Raw genomic sequence first — 22,853 nt, 5'->3', positions numbered from 1 at the left:
CTAAAAGTAAATCCTAAGATGCTATTGGCATTTTAATTAAATTTTCTGAATAGCAATACAAAGTTTATGATTTTCCTCCAAGAATTACATGATCAATCACAGTTATATTACATTGCATAATGTACAAGTGAAATTCTAATATTAGTATTAGAGGACTATGCATTGTGGCACTATCTTTGGGTACATAGATTTCTAATTCCATCAACTTAATAGTATTTTTTTTCTGTTGAAAATAAAGCCTTTCTCCTCTTTATTTCTAAATACTTAGATACTGTGTGTACAGAAATAGATATAGGGGCACTTGGGTGACTCAGTTAAGTATCTGACTTGGTTTCAGCTCAGGTCATGATCTTGGGGTCCTGGGATCGAGCCCTGTATTGGGCTCCATGCTCAGTGGGGAGTCTTTTCGAGATTCTCTCTCTCCCTCTGCTCACACTTTCTAAGTAAATAAATCTTTTTAAAAAAAGAAATAGATATGAAGATACAATTTAGATAGAGATAAATATAGACATAGAAATAAGGATCAGGACAGGGATAGAGATACATATGCAATAACAAAAACAGTAACATGTCTAATTTTATTTCGCATCTTGGTATATTAAATCTCTTTTTGACCTTTATTTGATGAGTCTATTTTAATGAAATCTCCATGAGTCTGAAAATCTTGAGATGATGATGATGATGATGATCACTGTTTTCTCTGTAAAACCTTAAAAGAAGTGACTGGCATATGGTCAGCATTCAGTATTTTTTTAAAATAAACACATTAAAAATATTATAGATCATCCCAACTATGTATATTTTGCTGGTCAAGTTATGCAAATACAAAGGAACTCAGAATTTTATGATTCAGTATTATAAAATATTACCTGAGGTAAAATGTTAAGAACATATCAGGACAGATCTAGGAGAGTAAGTTATGCTGTCTATTAAATGGGCTTTCTGTGAGTTTCCTAGGGCTGCCATAACAAAGTACCAAAGCTTGGTGGCTTAAAACAACACAAACTTACTGTCTCACAGTTCTGGACACTAGAAGTACAAAATCAAGGCATCGGCAGGGTCATGTTCCCTCTGTAATTTGGAGAGGGTGTTTCCTTTGCCTCCCCCAGTTTCTAGTTGTCCCAGACATTCCTTGACTTGTGGCAACATAATTTCAATCTTTGCCTTCAGCTTCATATGGTGTTCTCCCTGTTCCTCTTCACATTGCCTTCCTTCTATATGTGTCTGTTTCTGTGTCCAAATTTCCCCGTTAGGAAGGACACCAGCCATATTGGATTAGGGAGCACCCTAATAGCCTAACTTCAAACTGATTCCCTCTGTAAAGCTCCTATGTCCATATAAGGTCACATTTTGAGGTACTGGTGGTTTGGACGTCAACTTAGCTTTGTTGGGGGATAGAATTCAACCCATAACAGGTTTCAGTGTTCATACAGGAGGGTTTTTTTCTTTCCAAATAACTGGATCTGGTCAGTTAGACAAGTATATTTGAAGCAGAAACCATGAGTAGAGTACTGAATTTATTAAGAAAATGAGACATGGTAAATGCTCAGTAAGTATTTGCTGAATGAATGCATTAATCAGCTTCATGTTATCATAAAATAGAATCATGGAATTCTAAAAGCAATGGAGTAAATATTGTAGTGCTTCACATATTAAAAAAAAGCTACATCAGTAGTTCTGTATTTTAATAGGATCAAATTCAGGATAGTGCTAAATTCACTGGGCACTTGACAGGTTTCCAGACAGGTGGAACAATAAATGCAGATGCACTATTAATTCAAGATGTTATTTTAAAGAAAAAATAGAGATTAGACTTTATGGCTGCATACTTTGTACTGGTTGCCAGATTATAAAGTGGTCATATGTCAAAGCTTCAGTTAATTTTGTGGGGTACATACTTACTTTTAAATATTTTACAAATATGTACATTTATGGATTAAATATAGTAAATAAAGTAAAATAAACTTATGAGCCATAGTAAATTGCCAATATTTGATCATTATGACCTATAAACCCAAGAATTATGATTTATAGTTGTACTTCCTTAATTTATATAATTAATATCATTTCTTTCCTGCTTCTTACTGCAACTTCAAGACACAGTTGAAATTGAAATAAACAACAAATAATTTTAATATATGTTACATTCAATATATAATCTGGTAATCCTTTTTTCCTTTACTTCCAGAGTGATTTATATTTTATTATTTTTGTAAGAATAAATTTTAGAAAAAATGTGTGCAGAAGGGACCACATTGGCAAGCTTGCCACCGGAGCGCAGACTTGCTTTTTCAAAGCTGCGTTCCTTGTTCTTCAGCTTCACTGAAGTTTTGCATCCTTCTACCTGGATTCCAAAGCTCCCATCAATGCACTTTTGTCCATGGATGGCTACCAGATTATCATTTATTTGTGGGAACAGAAGCTGGGGACCTCTTATTCTGCCATCTCACTAACATCACGCCCTAGGAAGTACTTTTTCGTGTACTCATAATATGCAATTGAATTTTGAAGGGTTGATCACTATACATTTTCCTAAAGAATATATAAAATACTTTGGAAAACTCATTTATAATTTCCAGAATTCCCATGCCTTCCAGAGCTTCTCACTCTTTCCCTTAAATAATGCTGGAAGAATCATTATTCAGATTTTATCTTGAGTTTTCCATTATGTAGACTGAATGAACATGTCCAAGCACATTTGTTATTAACCTGGAATGGTTTCTAAGATTCTTCTCATTTTATATTAATTTACACTTAGATTAATGGGCCTTTGAGAACACTGGCGGGGGCAAACTATCCTCATGAGTATCTAATTTACTACACATCACTTGAAATGAAATTATACCTGTGGAAAGCCGGTCTCATCTAGCTATATTGTTTGCTGTTCATGCTGCTTTCAAGAAGAAATGACATTTCCTTTTACCTTCAAATTATTAATATATATTCTGCTAGGTGTAAAATATACTATTTTACACACCAAGAGAAAAGGTAGATATTAGATATTAAGACTGATTTTATTCAAGCCTATCATTGGAAATCACTGTGGCTTTCTAAATACTTGATAAAATAATAAATACATCATGTGAATAATAAACTCCTTCAAATTTATAAGGGACAAATAAATTTCAAATATCTGCATCTAAGTATGGGTAAACCATTTTTTATAAGACTCTGTTTAAAGCATACATTCCAGTTGCCCATTCTCTCTGACACACCTGTGTACAGGTAAGTCAATTAGCCTATATTAATCCTCAATTCTGAGTGGAAATCTTTAAATTCTTAAAATATTAACAACATTAAAATAACAGAAATTTATTAAAAAGAAAAAGACAATAAAAAGACTTCTTAGCAGTACAAAAGAAAGTAAATAAAATCAGTATGGCATAGAAATAGAATTAAACAAGGACATAGAGAAAAAACATATCATATCAGATATGAATAATCAGTTTTAGCTACAGAAACTAACCCATCAAAAAAAAAAAAGGTATATTCCACTTCTAATTAGGATTAACTGACTTTCAACATAATTACAACTTTCAAGTATGTGATCCAGATGTGAAAATGAAAGCTTCACACTTTCAGGAATTTAAGTCCATATTTTAGCTTACTTTTCAGTGAATTTTATTCTTACAAATGAATTTTTGTTTTAGCACTTAATCATTCCATATTTATATTTGATTTTTTAAACGTTCTTATGGTATTCTTTGTCAAACAAATTATTGAAGTGGGACATTAGTGTTTACTTGGTTTTTTGTTTATAAGTTTTTAAGATTAAATGTGAAGAATTCCATTGCAGATATTTGAGTCTAATTTATACTTTAAAGAGATTATTCTATGGACATAAGTTTTATGGCATTATGGGAACCTATCAAATTCTGTTAACTAAAAAAAAAAAAATTCTGTTAACTAATGCAATTTTGGGTTATTTCTCTTTTCTTATTTTCTATGAATTTCCTGAACTTGTTTTCAGATACTAAAACTTTAAGATTTAATCTAAGACTGAAGGAAACACTAAACAATGTCTATTGAAATTTTATTGCTATTAGAATCTAGTATCTCTGTTTTAAAGCCAAGATTTATTCACAGAAATTTAAAACTTAGTATAGGTTTTATCCTTAACTACTGGATAGGTATTTCAATTATATTTAAAGTAAACAGGGGCGGATGGGTGGCTCAGTTGGTTAAGCGACTGCCTTTGGCTCAGGTCATGATCCTGAAGTCCTGGGATCGAGTCCCGCATCGGGCTCCCTGCTCGGCAGGGAGTCTGCTTCTCCCTCTGACCCTCCTCCCTCTCATGCTCTCTGTCTCTCATTCTCTCTGTCTCAACTAAATAAATAAAATCTTAAAAAAAAAAAAGTAAACATATAAACTTACCTACTCTTTGTCCTTTCAGCATTAAGCCAACTATTTCACTTAAGCTAGATAATTTTATTTTATGTAGAGGCTATAAAGTATGATCCATTTTTTTTTTATTATGAGTGATACTGTATCCAAAAATAAAGTCCTTTCATTGCTCCTTTTCCCTCCTTTGCTTCTAATTATCACAATCAAGCCAATTAACATATCCGTCAACTCACATATTTATCCCCTCCTTCTTTTTTTGTGATGAGAACAATTGAGATCTATTCTTAGCAGATTTCAAGTATACAATACATTATTATTAACTATAGTCACCATGTTCTACCTTAGGTTCTATTGATTATTTAATTTCTCATATATGGGTTAAGCCATCATTTTTTAGTTATTTTTCATGTTAATAATTCAGGGATTTAGATGTTTACATGCATGATTATATGTGTATAGTTGCATGTAGATACTGTGTTTCTCAGTATTTAAGTATTGAGAAATTCATAAATTATATAGACTTGAAATATATCATTAGTATATTTATAAGATCACGGAATGACAATACTTATTTTATACTTAACCTAAACACAAATTTGATCATGTACATTGTCAGTTTAAAGATCAAAGAATCATATACAGTGTAGTAATTATCTGTCAAGTTTCTGATTACTCAGCAGGTTGAACATCCTTAGTTACAACTGGAAGATTCCCAGCCTATGGCCCTTGCACACAGAAGCAAATCCCAGAAACAGAAATTCCTAGACTCATCTCCAGCTAGTATACAGACTTGGAAAAAGAGACTCTCAAATCAGAAACACTACAAACTTAAGTTTGGAAATGAGTACGGTGATAAAGGTTCGTAACATTCCTTTTAAGTGATAGCCAAATCTTCAGCCTTCAGTCTGGTATTCTGTGTATTTCAAGAAGAGATAGCTTCAGTTGAGAAACAGCAGTTGTGCTGTCTTCAGGTCATTTTTTAATATATATGTTTTTAGGCACAGTTCCTGGTGTTTGTTTTCTATCCCTCAAAACAATTATTGGAACTACCTCATATTCTCTTACTGAATCCATTTTTGCTTATTCATAGACAGTCAGCTTCTGCTGCTTGCAACTGAAACTTCTGCATGAACCAGAAAAATCTCATATCCATTAAAGAGTTGTGTTAGCTATAAGGTATAAGTGACAGATAATTTGACAATAACTTGAAAATGGTTCTCCCCGATGCCCCCAATGTCTTAAGATGTCCAAAAGGAGATTACTGCAATGATTCAAAGGCCCAAAGTTGATAGGCCAAGATTTTTGTATTTGTCTTAGCTTTTTTCCTGCGGGGCCACATGGTGATTGTTAGAGATTCAGCCATTAAGACAATTTCGTGCAGTAAAATGAGTTAAAAAAATAATAATGCAAAGGGCAATAGGAGGCAGACATATTAGGGTAGGAAAACTCATGCAGAATTTCCTAGTAGACTTATATGTGTGCCTAACTGGCTCACACTGTGTCACAGAATCACCATGATTGCAAAATAGACCAATGACTGTAGTTTTATAACAGATTACATTGCTGCCCCAAATGAACTGGGATTGGTTTTTAGAAAATAATTTAACCTGACTATATCATTCTGGATCAAATGCAGATAATATAAAGCCCTCCAACTATTTTATGCCAAAAGATACTTATTCAATACAGAGCATATAATGTTTGTAATAATCACCAAAAGCTAGAGGAACGTTATAATTTTTGTTTTTTAGGAATGACTTAAAAAAAAAAAAGATTTATTTACTTATTTGAAGGGGGAGGGGCAGAGGGAGAGGATGAGAAAATCTCAAGCAGACTCCACCTGATGCAAGGCTAAATCCCAGGACTCTGAGATCATGACCTGAGCCGAAATCAAGAGTCAGACGCTTAACCGGCTGAGCCACTCTGGTGCCCCTTAGGAATGACTTTTTTTTCCCTTAAAGATTTTATTTATTTATTTGAGCGAGTGAGAGAGAGAGAGAGATAGTGAGAGAGAGCACAAGCCGGGGGGGGGGGGTGGGGGGGGAGAGAAGCATTGTATATAAGTAGCATTAAGTCTTTAGTACTGAGAAATATTTTTAAAAAGATTATAATTTATTTATTTATACCCTTTTGTCTTCCTATCAAAATTACAAGCTTTGTCCTTTTCTTTAGAGACAAAAATAAACATAACTAATTCTTCATTTAAACTTTCTAAGAGGGGTGCCTGGGTGGCTCAGTCGTTAAGCGTCTGCCTTCGGCTCAGGTCATGATCCCAGGGTCCTGGGATCGAGCCCCGCATCGGGCTCCCTGCTCCGCGGAAAGCCTGCTTCTCCCTCTCCCACTCCCCCTGCTTGTGTTCCCTCTCTCTCTGTGTCTCTGTCTGTCAAATAAATAAATAAAATCTTAAAAAAAAATAAAGTTTCTAAGAAATAAATGAATTCTTGAGGAAGAATGTCTACTTCTGTGATTAGTTACACTCTTTGGAAAATCTCTATGATTAATTATCTCACAACAATTTTGTCTTCATTAATTAGGAATATACTTTTTCTCCATCCTCTAAATTCAGTTAAAAGAAAAATAGAAGTGTAATAGCCATATGGACTTATGGCTACTAAGCTGTCTTTTAGAAAATGCTCTCTAAAAAAAGTAACTGTTGAGAAGTTATTTAGTTTGCTTTAATGTTACTTTGATTAGTAATTTTGAGGACTGATCCTTAAAAAGTTAATCAGATAAACTGCCATTCCAATAATGGAAATTAAAAAAAAATCCACTAAAAAGATCTCCCAATATAGAATTATTTCATGTGCAGCAATCAGCAACCGTTTTCATTTGAATACCACCCAACATTTTCTCCTAGGAAAAGGAACACTGTCCATGTTTTTTTACAATCAAAGCTTAGGGATAGCTCTCATTTAAGACACTCATATGGTCCCATAGATTTTTAGCACTGGTTGCTTTTCCCTGAGCATTTGAATTCTGGACTCTGAAGGCTGGGGTAAAAGCCTGGTATAATTGTAATTGAGTTTTTAAAGGTTTCTCTAAAGTTCAGCAGGGATTTAAAATGAAGAATTTCAAGCCTGCCTGGCTATAAATAAAATATGTTCTTTAATGTTGGAACCAAGCACGTTTTTTTTTCTTGTCAGCAGAAGGAAGAAAAAAATCATCATTGGAGAAAAATGAAATATGACTGGTAAGTCAAAATAGTTTCCATCCTTGCATTGATGTTTTTGTTACTAGGGGCCAAAGTGCTTATGATATTACACTTGCTTTTCTTTTGTCATCAGAGGGGTTAGGTGGGATCCAGATTAAACTGTCTCAATTAGGAATTTTTTTCAACTATTCAGCTTAAAACGAGTTGGTGGAAAGAAAAAAATATATACACATGCATACATATACATACATATGGACATACATAAAATACACACACATACATGCATATGCATATCTATATAGCTGCTGTATCATTTTGTATTCTTACATAACAAATATATTTAAATATTAATATCTGCGGAATATGGCTATCTAAAAAATAGGAAATAATATCCTAAACAACAATAAAAAGGCAAAGTACATGTAATAAAAAAAATATTTATAATGTGCAAGGCTGAATGAAGAATAGAGAACCTATAAAATAATTAAATAGCTTAATGGGAAGAATTTAGAGAACAGTAAGGTATGTAGTTATCAACCTTATATAATTAATTTTATATTAAAACATAGCAATTAAAGGCACCAGAACTCACATAATGTGCTAATTTTTAAGTACAGAATTATACGGATTTTCTAAAAATCAGAGACATTAATGAGCATCAGTTTCTCTTGGACAGGAACAATCATTTCAATAAAAAAATTCTCTCTACTCTTGTATAGAATTTATCTTGCATAAATATGTTAATTCAAATCTGAGTCAAGAAGTCACTTCTCCATTAACACTAAAGAATACATACGTTGTTAGAAGATCATTTTTAATCATCTTGTTATTTTCTTATCTATTCACGGGAACTTCCATTTATTTTCCAATAATAAACAGGCATATTTGTATTTAAAATAAGTATCATAAAAATAATCTGAGTATTAACTTGCTTTCAGCAGTACTGTTACTATAGTTATGCTTCAAATAAGACTATTCTACCACCACCGCTACTAATATCTAAAGAGAAAGATGAACAATTAATATTTGTTAATTTGTTAATATTTGTTGATCACTATAAGACTTGAATAGTCCTAAATATTCTACATGAATTATCTCTATTGTAAGCATTAAATAACGTTGGAATTGCCATTAGGTTTGCATATGAGATCTAGGAGAGAAATAGAATATAATTGTAAAACAGTACCACAAAAATGTCTCTCTCTCTTTTTTAAAGTTCTACAGTTAATTTGACAACCAAATTGTTCACAGCCACTATTTATATCCACTGTGAAATAAGAACAATGAAAAAAATATGTAACTCCACTTAATCAAACCTCTAAAATGATTTTTTTTTGGTCATTTTTGTAGTGTCAACAAATGTCTGGGCAACAAATATATATGTTTTCACCATATAAATTCTCCACTGCATCAATTTTGTAGCTCATTACAAGATTATAGTTGATACCAACAATGACCCAAGCCTCAGACTGACTTCTTGTTGGAATTTTTGGAAAAGTATATTTCAAAGCAGAAGTAAGCTTACTGCTTTCCTATATGTTGATAAGGCAAAAGGAGTAGATGAAACATACATTATCAGCCAAAATTTTACTTTGGTATCTAATAAATCTCTAAAAATATTTCTACTAAGAATGAATTTACACAAATGAAATATTTGCACATTTTTATTTGGTTTGCAAATCAGAAACAGCAAGTAAGACATTTTAAATATTTTCAGAATGCAAGTACAAATTTTAAAGAAAAAATTGGGTAAACGAGGTATAAAGGGGAGAAATTTGTCTGAAAAAAGATGAATTAATTAAAACATAATAGATTGAATTCAGTTTGTGTGTGCTTCCATTTTTTCAGTTGGTAGCTCAGTAAAAATTAATTATTATAAATACATTTTTAACAGTCATAATATATTATTTCCCACATAATCAGATGATTTTTTTCTCACTGAATTTCCTGAGAGTATTTACCAGGTAAAAGTTGTGTAGTACAACATACCATCAAGTAATCTATAGAACTATACTCAAGGGTCTTTATTTCCATTGCCTCTAACATTTTTTTAAGAAGTTATTATTATGATTGCGTTTATTAGAAAGTGCAATTGGTGGTTTTTACAACTTTTTACTTTTTTTATGCCACCTGGGATTAATGCATAAATATAATCTTTATAAAGAAAACTACTTGAAGTACTAGTCTCATATGGAATAAAATTCATTTCTTGCTGCCTTTCAGTGACAATATTTTAGGTATCAATACTGTTTTATTGGATATAGCTTTGGGTTTGTCCCATTGCATTATCTAGATTACGTTTATATTACATTCTTAACCAAATCATTTCATCACATTTACAAAAGAATTAGAGAACATGATTCTGTTATCTTCCGTATGGGTAAAATAGGGCAGAAAAAAATAGGTACAGGAAGACATACAAATCTCCAAGAATAAATATTTGAGTGGGGATTGCCAATCACTATGCCAGTCGATTTGACCAGCACCCCCAGTTGGTGGGAAATACATATTGATGAGATTTCCCATGTTAGCTATACTATGGAGAATCTTTTTTTTTTAATTAAAAGATTTTTATTTATTTATTGAGGGAGAGAGAATGATAGAGAGCATGAGAGGGGGGGAAGTCAGCAGGAGAAGCAGACTCCCTGCTGAGCAGGGAGCCCAATGCGGGACTCGATCCTGGGACTCCAGGATCATGATCTGAGCCAAAGGCAGTCGCTTAACCAACTGAACCACCCAGGTGCCCCTACTATGGAGAATCTTAAGTGTTGATTAATCTTGAGGCATCTGTTGTTCCCTCACTTGTTTCAAATCCTAAGACTAATGTATAGCTCAAAAATTGTTTGCTTTCACAACTAGGTTAGATATCTGTAGCTTCCTTATCCATTTATGTAAAAAGGAAAATGCACAGTTAACAGCTATGGGCTGGCCTTAGTTAAGTTTAACAACAGTTTTATTATATAATTCATTGACTGTTCCAATGTGAATTAATTCTGAATATATCTACTATCCAAAATAATCAAGAAAAGAAAACATAGAATAAAAATATTAACCTAGGAGCACAAAGCATGTGAAGTTCTAACTTGAAGGCTATATGAAAATCTAGCATGAATTCAGTGTACAATAGAGAACTAGAAAAACCTGATTAAAAAGTTGTACTGTCTTACATAGATTATAATAAAAGAAAATTAGAAGCCCATTTCACTTAGGCGTTCTGATTCAATTTAATTTACAAACAATGTATTCTGAATTTGACATTGTATTAAATAATAAAACATCATGATCAAGTAACATTTATCCTGGAAATGTAAGGCTCTTTTCCCAACAGAAAACCTAAGGATAGGGGCGCCTGGGTGGCTCAGTCGGTTAAGCGGCTGCCTTCGGCTCAGGTCATGATCCCAAGATCCCAAGACCCTGAGATCGAGCCCCACATTGGGTTCCCTGCTCCGCGGGAAGCCTGTTTCTCCCTCTCCCACTCCCCCTGCTTGTGTTCCCTCTCTCTCTGTGTCTCTCTCTGTCAAATAAATAAATAAAATCTTAAAAAAAAAAAAGAAAAGAAAACCTAAGGATAAAAGTCAAAAAATCAATTGACAATGCACATATGGTAATCTCAAATGATGTAAATTATTTGATGAATTTAACACTTGTGATTTAAAATATTTACCAAGTAAAGATTGAAAGAAAAATTTTAAATTGTTAATATTTATAAACAAAAAATGACAGTGAACATACTTATTGGAGATATTAGATGCATTTTTTGGGAGCAAGAAAAGAGTGTCCACTACTATTGAATTATTTGCATTGGAGGTATTTGCAATTAAAAAAAAGTAAAACATTGTGAGGCTTACAAGAGGAAGGATGCACTGCCCTTCCTTGTTAAGAGTAGTATCTTAATTAGAAAATCAACACACCCAATGAAACAAATAAAAAAGTTTGGCAAATTTTCCAAATGAAGCAAGAGGTTGCAAATACCAATAGCATATCTTTAATCACCTAGAAAATTTAAATTGTAAAAATATACCTCTAAGTATCAATAAGGACCTTAAGAATGTAATAATTAACTTAGACAAGAATATAGAAGTTTCTTATAAAAAATCAGTTTAGATTCCAGTAAAAGCATTATGATTTGATTTAACAGGGGAATATTCCAAAGACCTGATCTAAATGAGAAAAAACTTTATGAGACACATTACCTCATGGGGAATGGACATTTATTTATCTGGTACCACTCCCCTCTAGCCTTTCTCTCTAATCTAAAAGGAGGGGTGGAGGAGTAAAGAGCTATGAAGACTTGTTAAAGTTAAATCTCCACAGCACAGTCCAGTAAAAGACTGAGAATTAATCATAAGATTGCAGGCTACCTCCCCCACTCCACCAGTGCTTACTCTACTACCACATTAGCAATGTTTTGGGGGATACAGCTGAAAGTGCTGCAAGACACATACTCTTTCTTAGTAGGCTTCCCTTAATAGGTGTCAATAACAGAAAAGTAACTGGAAAATTCTCCAAATACTAGGAAATTAAATAACACATCTGTAAATAATAATGGTGTCGGAGAACTTAACAAATATTTTGAACTAAATGAAACTAAAAATACAACAGGTCTAAATTTGTGGAATGCAGTGAAATCAGTATTAGAAGATTTATAACACCTAAAAATATATTTTGGTAATGAAGAAATATCTGAAATGAATAACCTAAGACCCATCTTAGGCTAAAGAAGTTAAGCCTAAAGCAAGCAAAAGAAAATAAATAATAAAAGAATGAATAAAAATGAAAACAACAACAATAGTGAATTTAACGAAACTAAAATATGTACCTCTCAAGAGATCAATGAAATTTATAAATATCTAACCAGGCTATGCAAAGAAAAAAAAGGAGACACTAAATAATAATTAATATTAGAAATGAAACAGGTCCTGATTACTAATCTCATGGACATTAGGAGGATAATAAAGGATTACTACAAACAGCTCTTGGCTCAAATCCAAAAAAGGATAGAAATGAAGGATGAAAATACCAAGTCTTAAAGATATTGAGCAAGTGCATCTTTCATACACTGCTAGAAGTACACATCAACGCATGCACTTGGAAAACTGTTTGGCTGCATATCCACTAAAGACGAACATATAAATACCCATGACCAAGTAAATACAAGTTAGATGTATGGAACATAAATGCATATATTTCTACGCAAATAGATATGTCAAGACTGCACACAGAAGCCATATTTTTAAAAGCCTCGAAGTGCAAATTATGCAAATGTTCATAAGCAATATAATTTATAAATACATTGTTGTATATTCATAAAATGAAAATGAATGAACTACTTCCTGGAGCAACAGCATGAATGGATCTTGCAACCATTATGTTGGGCAAAACTTGCCAGACATTTCTATCTCTGCATTAATTTATTATTCAAAAACAGGCAAAAATAATTAATGGTGATAGTTGAGAGAACAGAGGTTAGTGTAAACAGAGGTTAGTGTAGAAAAGACAATTGGTTGGTAATAAACCATTTTTTGATCTGATGGTATTATACGGAGTGTGTATGTTGTGAAAATTATCATTCTCTTATAGTTAAGATTTGTGCAGTTTTCAACATGTAGTTTATGTATAGTTTAATAACATGTATATAAAAATCATGCATCCATGGGCTAGACAAGATGAATCTTATTTTTTTTATTTTTTAAGATGAATTTTAATAGAAATAAGCTGAGAAAGCTTATCCAAGACTAGAGCTAAACTATTTTGGAAATTTAGGAAATCTCAATCCAATGCAGAAAAGATAAATTATTCTCTGAAGTGTGATGTGACAACTGACTAACCAGTTGGAAAAAATAAAATAAAGTTATATCCATATCCTACATTGCACACTGGGATAAAAATCTAATGAACAAAACATTAAATTGATAAATGAAAAAAAGTACTAGAAGAGAATATGTGAGAATTCATCATTTTATCAGGTGGACATTTCAATTAATTTTGTTTAAGTTTGATGATTCAAGAAATAGGGTAGTAGCATATTAGAAGAAAAGAAGCAAACTTTCAAACAATTGAAATAGGCAAAGGTAGATTGCTCTGGGGGACAGGGCCTATCAAAGGATGTGAGGACTGCAAGACTTTTAATATTGCACTCACTGGTCAACTTGGACTTTCATTTTGATATGTGTATTTTACTTAATGGAAATAAAAAGTTCAAATTGCTCTATGGAGATCGTATGGAGACCACATAATATGCAACCGTGGAGATAAAGAACAATGGAGAATCACAATTCATATTTTGGAATAAAAATTATTTTTTGGATTATTTACTCTTTATTTTAGTCTGGATAAATGTTTAAAACCAGACATAGTGTACAGATCTCAGTTCAGGTGCATATCTGCTCATTTAATTAATAGCTGTCAGTAGTTGCATTGAGAAAATCTCTGAAATGTTTCTGGGATTAGTAAGAAAGCGAATGGGATAATTTAGCTGTCTTTCAGGAGTTAAGGGAAGTAGAAGGATGATGCGCTCCATACTTCCCCTCTCTTTTATCAGCCAACATAGTGATATGCAATGTGCATTGACGAGATCATTTTGTAAATTAAGTGAATATTTAAATAAGGTGACTCTATTATAGCTTATTCAATTTTAGTGCAGCATACTTTAAAAATACATTTTCATAATGTTTCAATGTAGAATGAATTGCTAGTAAAGTACATATAGATTATCTGTTGATGAACTGTATTTGATATGAGGTTTGATATTTTTAAAAATATATAATGTCCCTTACTATCACTTCTTTCTTAAGGTTGGTAAAATAATTAGATCTGAAAATATTTTTTCCCATTTTATTAAAAAGTAGTCATGTTAGGTGAAGGGATCTTGAAATTCCATTTATTTCTTTGTCTAAATCTACCATAAAACAAATTACTATCATCAGGCTCTTCCAGTTATCTTATTTACCTGACTATTGTGCGTCCTTAACTTGGCACATATTGTGGCTATTGTTTATCTGGATTGCCCTGTTATTTTTTTACCTATTTTATATAACTTTCAACCTGTATTTTATCTATGTTTTTTCAACCTATATTTTAATATCATTTTCACTCTGAAGTTTTCTTAAGAATTATTCTCTTTGGGGCGCCTGGGTGGCTCAGTTGGTTAAGCGACTGCCTTCGGTTCAGGTCATGATCCTGGAGTCCCAGGATCGAGTCCCGCATCGGGCTCCCTGCTCGGCGGGGAGTCTGCTTCTCCCTCTGACCCTCCCCCCTCTCATGCTCTCTCTCTCTCTCAAATAAATAAATAAAATCTTAAAAAAAATAAAATAAAATAAAGAATTATTCTCTTTGATGATTTTGCAAACCACACATTAGTTGTATTAAATACCCATTATGATAGAAGTTAAAATTTAATTACACATATGCTACCATGACTATTTATAAAGTGTGTTTCTCCAGCAAGGGTATATCCTACACAATGGATAAAATATTTCCAAATCCATGTTTTGTAACCTTAATGTTGCCTATCTCCTAGGCATATAGTATTAACAAAATGATTTGCCATTGATTTTTAGAGGATGGATTTATTGCTATACAGAAAAAAAATGCAACATCATGAGAAATTTTTAATATACTTTCATGTAATGTAAAGTGGTATTCCATTATTTGTAGAAGGAAGGTGGTAAATTCCTGAATTTCACTGTAGGCTCAAATAAAGTTTGCAACTGTGACCAGTTCTATGATGATTTGCTAAGGTCTTCTGCATTTAAAAGCTAAAATTCATCTCGTTTAAGGTTAAGCTGACTAGGGCATAAATTTCCAACAGGGGAAAACATGGTTTCAAAGACAAATTTTAAGAGAACATGTGAGTCACCGCACAGAGAACTATCATTCTAAATTACATGCTTTAGTCTGTCTACAACATTTGGGTTTTTTCCTCCTCTTTTTTCCCTTTATTTTCTCCTTTTTAAAAATAAAAACTTGGAGATTTTCTGGCATAAAAGCTAAAAGGAAACAATCAGCTATAAAGGAGACTGAGTTATTGGCAAATACTTCGGCTAAAAATGAAGCTAATGTGAAATAGAATTTGCATTCTAGTCACTGGTGTGGTATATAATCATGTACTGTATGCAGTTAAATGAGTCTGTTGTCTAGCTGTAATGAATATCTACATCCATCCTAACATTTAATGAGGAATAAATGACTTATTATCCATGAATGGCTGTGTCTAAATAGCTCTGCAACAAAAACAGAACATTAAAATGTGTAGCTAAAATAGATCTTAAATGATAATGAACTTACTTAGATTATTAATTAATTTTTAAATCATCATAAGGTTCACTGCTTTAGGATGAAATAAGCACTACACAAAGTTCAAGCACAAGGACAATTTCAAAGTCTGAATTTTAAATTGGATTTAAATACATATGTATGTGTTTGTGTATATGTAGTTATATATGTATATATTTATGTATGTATATTCATTTCATATATACACACCATATACATACAAACACACATTTAAAGGAAAACTGTCCTTTGTAAGACATCTTTGCTACCTTAAAAATAACAGCACATTACTAAATTTACCTACCCAAAAGTGCACTTAATATGTTCACTTATAATGTATAAACCTAATTTTAAAAATTTTAAATGAACATATATAATGTATAAATCTAATTTTTAAAAGGAGAGAATGCCATATTAGAACTATGTTTTTGTTAAGCCTGAAATTCATGCATAATTTTTGAAACAATGAGGGGATTATTTTTTGGTGAAAACTGAGTGTATTTTAGAATATAAGTTTTAAAAAGAACTTACAACTTTATTTTGCATAATGGTCCATTATGTTATTTTACTCAAATAATATAAAATAGATTTTTAAAAAAGATTTATTTATTTATTTGAGAGAGAGAGAGAAGGAGAACACAAGATGTAGAGGGAGAGAGAGAATCTCAAGCAGACTCCCCACTGAGCACAGAGTTTGATGCATGATCGAGCCCAGTCCACTGAGATAATGACCTGAGCAGAAATCAAGAGTCCGAAGCTTAACTGACTGAGACACCCAGGTGCCACTGAAATAGATTTTTAAAAACAACTTAATCTACAGTGCTTTGGGGTGAAAAATTCAAAGGCAGTTTTCTTAATCTGTAAATGATAAGCATAGCAACTTAAAAAAATTATTTATTTATTTGCAAGAGAGAGACAGAGAGAGAGCGAAAGAGAGAGAGCGCACATGAGTGGGGGGGGCAGAGGGAGAGGGAGAAGCAGACTCCCTGCTGAGCAGGGAGGTCAACGTGGAGCTCTGGACCAGGAGCCTGAGATCACGACCTGAGCTGAAGGGAGAGGCTTAACCGACTGAGCCACCCAGGTGCCCCAGCACAGCAACTTCTAAAAATAGCTAAACTCAGACATTGTCTAAATCACCCCCCAAAAGTCAAAAAACTACTTACTATTTTATCAATCAACTAGATGTTAATGTATCCATTCCCTTTATTTTACTCCAAAAAGATTCCAACTATCTTTATCTCTATCTGAAGTCTTCTCCAAATGACCTGACAAAACCCACATTCTTGCCCTCCAAATGCATTTCTCTCCCTGAAGACAAAGTAATCTATTAAAATAGCATAACGGAGTGTTTCTTCTCCTTCCCCAATCCATTATTTACCATTCAAGTCTTCCCATTGCTTTCTGGGTGAGACCCAGATCCTTTCCTACCTGTTCTGCCTCTTCTACAGTATGCTCTCTGTTGCTCTTTTCATCACAGATACACAGTGCTTTTGAAATGTTCTCTTACTGAGCCATGCACCATTTCCTGGGGAACTTTTTGTATCCTGTTATAATCACACTTTAGTTTTTTCTCAATCATCAGTTTTCCAGGGAAAATTACCCTGAACTTGCAAGTCTCTGTTGCATGCGTCCATACATAATCTACACACCTCTCTGAAGAAGTTTCCAGAGTTATTAATTTTATATATATTTGTAACCAGGAAGCAGAGTTTACGCTAAACTGCCGGGCAAATTTATGTAAATTAGAAATTATGACCTGACTCTGTAGAGCATTCTGTGGCAATCAGAATGAGCATTAATCAGCCAATTCTCGCCATACATAGTAGTAATACAATAAATTAATGAGTGACATTTGAGCAAGTGTATCTATAGTTAGCAAATTATCTTAGTTTTCTGACACCTGTTCCTGGATAGGATAGCAATATTGAAAGATGATCTACCAATATCTGTAATATATACTCTAAATTGTTACTATGATTTATTTTATGAGTCAATGACTGAAATACCAGAAATATAGGAAACTGTGCCTTTCAGTAGCTGACCATTTCCAAGATTAATTACATTTGGTCACAAACTTGTCAGACAACTGTATGTTTGGGTTTACTGCAAAGTGATTTCATGCTCTTTCTTTTGTCAAGTGTCATGATTTTAAGTATCTCTAATTTGATGCAAATATTACATAGTGTTTGTGGATGAATTAACATACACTGTATCCCTGCGAAGTGCTAAGATAATGCTAGCAAAACACAAATGACATTTTCCTGTGTTGATACACTTAATGATCAAGGGAAAGTGAACATAAAATTAAACATAAAGCAAAGGCAAATTTTTATGATTATACATGAAGGAAAAATTTGGCCAAAAGGAGAATTAATATTTTGTATATGATGTTTTTTAAAATTGTAATTTTTATTACATATCATGATATTGTCATGTTAATTGTTATAGTGGAATGACATCTCAGAAGTAACATTCTTATTTTAAACCCTCAGATCTGAAAAAGATAAAAAATACAAATTACTTTAAATAAATTTAAACTTAAAACAGCTGTGTCATTCGTTTTAGTAAACTGATTTTCCCATAAAATATCCTTGTGTATTTATGAAAATTTGAGAAAGAATCTCTGAAAGTATTTTTTTATTAGAGAAATGATTGAGATTTCTAAAAGAGTCTAGCAGACATAATGCATTTAGACACGACTGGGCTGAATGGAAAGTACATGAGATGTTTCTGGGTTAAGCAATGGTAGAAAGGTGGAATTAAAAGTGTAAGGATATCGTGCATGCCATATTTTTATGAATTTCTAGCTGATAATAATAGCTAATGATAGGCAGAGATTTGAACCAGTGACCCTCACATGAGAATCTCCTTACCTATCCCAATTTTTTTTTTTTTTTGAGTAAGTCAGTTTTCAAATTAGGTTGAATTTGCATTTTTAAAAATCAAAATGCATTTTAAAATTAAATTATTCATAGGGATATCTGAAAAGCATAATAGATTCTGAAACTGGACTGCTCAACTGGGCCATAAAACAAAAAGTTAAAATAGGAATGGTCATCTAGGAAAAACCCAGGGACCACAATTCAGGAAGAGATGTTTGATGAGCGTAATTGCAAGGCTACTTTAAATCACACAGTGCTGATGGTTACAAATAAAATGCTGGTTTTCAATCAGGAATGGGAAATTATTTGTAATTATTATTTGTACTTCCACATTGTTTTATTCTGATATGCATCATTTGCTAAAATAATTGTCTTAATAATGGGGAATATCTTATACAGTGAAATACAGAAACTTTTAAATTACTACATATCTAAATCCGCCAAAACTTATAAATGACACATATATCATTTATTTGTATTTAATAATGAAAATAATCAAAATACATTAAGATTTAGAGGTAAAAAGAAAACATTCAATTCTAGGGTAAGTGGTTAAACAACAGCAACATATATTTGATATATACTTTTCATTGTTCAAAGTCTTCTAAGGTCTGTGTTTTATTTAATTAATTAATTTAGTTGCTCATTTTTAAAGAAGATATATTTATTTATTTTGAGAGAGAGAAAGAGAGAATCTCAAGCAGACCCTGTGCTGAGTGTGGAGCTCGAGATGGAGCTCCATCTCACACCCTGACATCAAGACCTGAGCCGAAATTAAGAGTCCAAGGCTTAACTGACTGAGCCACCCAGATGCCCCTATTTGTTCATTTTTAAATTTTATTTTTTTGAACCTTTCAAGCAAAGTCTATGTATTTTTTAAAGATTGATTTATTTATTTGAGAGAGAGAGAACGCATACCCACATGTGAGTTGGTGTAGGGGCAGAGGGAGAGAATCTTCAAGCAGACTCCCCACTGAGCCCAGAGCTTGATCTCAAGACCTATGACATCATGACCTAAGCCGAAACCAGGAGTCGGATGCTCAACTGAATGAGCCACCCATTTTGTAACCATGTTTTGATCATTTTCTCCCAGAAACATGTTCAATGAAACAAAGTTGTTTGAATTGATGCCATTTAAGTGTTCTCTAATGAAACTGCATAAATTTAACCCTCTTGAATATTTTGAGATGTACTAGCTAAATTTAGTCATAAAATTTGTTTTCCAAATCAAACAACATTAAACTCAACAGATATCTAGCTTAGGATAAAGTCTTGCCAATTACCAAGGTACCCAACGCTTCCCTAGATCTACCTTGGTATTTTATATGCTGTTTACCATCTTGTCTTACCCTAGTCTGTTTTAGCCACCTAACACATTTGTAATTTACACCATCTTTAGATCTCTTGAAAAAGGTGGTGTTTCATAGGGTACCCTTTCTTTTCTCACTTTTCCAACTGAAATGTTACCTTCTCTTTAAGCCTAGGCTTCTTTGGAAGCTACAAGCTTATAACCATTGTCCAATATATGTTAAAACAAGTAATTTAAAAAAGAGAGATGTTAACTAACTAGAAATTAAATAAAACTTGAAAAAAATAAAATAGAAAGAAAAATATGTTGGGTTTTTCCTTTATAAATAATTGTGATATAAAAAGAAAGATATGGATTAAAAAATTTATAACGTTAAAGAAATTTGATGAGAATGAGAAGAAAACCTAACCATGTATATTTAGTGCAATGTTCTAATGACCACTTGAGCCATACAATACATGAAATTGCTTGCTGACAACCTTCATTTGATAGGATGCTTTTTGTGGAATGTACTCTTAAATCTTTGTTAGCGCCATCACTTAACTAGCATTTTGTGCCTAGCAAAAAGAAGTGAAAGTTTAAGTCAGTATATTTGCATTACTTAGAAAAATGCAGAGGAACAGAGCCTGGAAAGGATTTTGTGTGTGTAGACTTTAATCAATTACTCTATCCTTTTTCTAAAAATCATGATTACCTGTGTTTGCTTTTTTATTTTTATTTTATTTTAATTTTTTTAAAGATTTTATTTATTTATTCATGACAAGCAGAGAGACAGAGAGGCAGAGGCAGAGGGAGAAGCACACTCCGCAGGGAGCCTAATGAAGACTTGATCCCAGGACCCTGGGATCATGACCTGAGCAGAAGGCAGATGCTTAATGACTGAGCCACCGAGGTGCCCCCTGTGTTTGCTTTTGAAAATTCTACTTCGATAAAAATCTTCTTGGCCAATGTAATTCATATTTCATACTTAGATGCAATATATTGACTATGATCATGAAGCATTAAAATAAACTTAGATTAAAAATTAAAAAGTTAAGTTTTTAGATTAAAATTATTGTATTAATTTAGATTTTTCCCCAAATGATCTCACCTAAAAAATAACTATTATCTATAAGCTGCTGTAGGTCACAATCATTAGTGGCTTTTAACAATAGACATCAAAATAAGTCCTAGTAAAGGAAACACAGATAATGTCTTCAAAATTTTTCAGTGCTTCATTAAGATATTAATTCTAATTTTATAAAAGCAACAATTTAAATAAATGCCTAAAGTTATAGATATCTGTTCAGTCAGGTGGGTCCTAAAACAGTAAAAACAATGGGAAAAAACGGTGGTGTGAATGTACCTACATTATTAAAAATACAAAGAAACAAAGACAACAGAAAACTATAAAACTTCCATTAACTTTAGTTCCCTTAATATTTAATCTACCATTCAAATTTCAAATTATTTGACATTGGGTTCCTAAATTACTTTAGCATATATGCAGGTTTGAACATGGCCGAAAACCTCTACCATGTCTTGGCAATAGAGAAAATTGTCTTTCAGAGGGGAGCCTTAAAAATCATCACGGCTCATTTGTACTCTTGCCTAATGGTCATTTTTCCCTCAAGAATGCACTGCTGCTTGAAGCCAGTGGAATTAATACCTAGAAAAGTTGATTCAGAGGAAATTAATAGATTTAGTGTACTTCTTTCTATAACTTCGTTTGGAGTTAAACATAAGTTTAATGTTTTCTTAGGTCTTGTATTTAGGTTTGTTGCTAGATGTATCAGATAGTTGGCTTATACTGAATCTTCTATGAACTTCCATGTTTTCTATATTTCTGTGATGTTACTTCCATATTCCTGAGGCTTACCAGGGATCTGCTTACTTCTTCTTTTGGGATATTTGAATCATATTGATTTACAAAAAGTCCATTATGAAACAGGGATAATACAGCATAGTGAGCAGAAGTTGGGTTCTGGAGCTACAGTCCTAGTTTTGAATCCTGGGACTACCAAAGAGGGATTATATAACTCTAGTGAAGTACCTTAACTTCTTTTTCCTTTAATATCCTCATCTGCAAAGTCGAGCTACTTATGAGACAAAGTCATTACATGAATTAAATTAACTAATTTTCCTAAAACGTAGTAAGCATTCCTGGCATATCTGAACAATCAAAAGTGTATTTATTTTCCATTTTGTTGGAAAAAAAAGATTTTTTTTTTTACAAAACGATGTATTATTTGGTAGAATTTTTATTATTGGTATTTGATATTATCACTTTTATGAACGTACAAAAATCATGCACTAACTTATTTTATAAAATGCAAAGGAGATTTCTACATTCAACAGATATTTTGCCTTCTTACATTTAAGTATTTTATAATTGTGTTCCCACATGAGTTTTAAATTTCTTATATAGTTGTTCACGTATAGCTTAAATCAAGATTAACAGAAGGGTTATGACATAGAAAGCAAGCATTTGGAGATTCTTATTTTGAACATGAGCTCGTTTTAAAGTTAACTTATTTTTTGTGTAATATGTATTTATAGCATTACTGGGATTTCAATGTTGTTTGCAGTGACACTGGACACTTTTTGCATTAAGTTAGAAATATTTAATAGCAAGGAAGAATATCTTGCATTTTAGTCACAGCTGGGAGGGAGTATAAATAGTAATATTTCTTTCCCTACAAATCATGAGGAGGGGCATTATGTCTTCAACATTGTCTCTAACATTTTTTGTTATTTTAATATAGCACATAAAATTATATTTCTTTTTTTTTTAAAGATTTTATTTATTTATTTGAGAGAGAGAGAATGAGAGACAGAGAGCATGAGAGGGAGGAGGGTCAGAGGGAGAAGCAGACTCCCTGCCGAGCAGGGAGCCCGATGCGGGACTCGATCC

Source organism: Mirounga leonina, unplaced genomic scaffold (assembly GCF_011800145.1).
Source record: "Mirounga leonina isolate KUSES-001 unplaced genomic scaffold, KU_Mleo_1.0 Mir_95, whole genome shotgun sequence".
Classification (NCBI taxonomy): Eukaryota; Metazoa; Chordata; class Mammalia; order Carnivora; family Phocidae; genus Mirounga; species Mirounga leonina.
The sequence above is the reverse complement of the archived record's forward strand: the minus strand, read 5'-3'. Positions refer to the sequence as shown.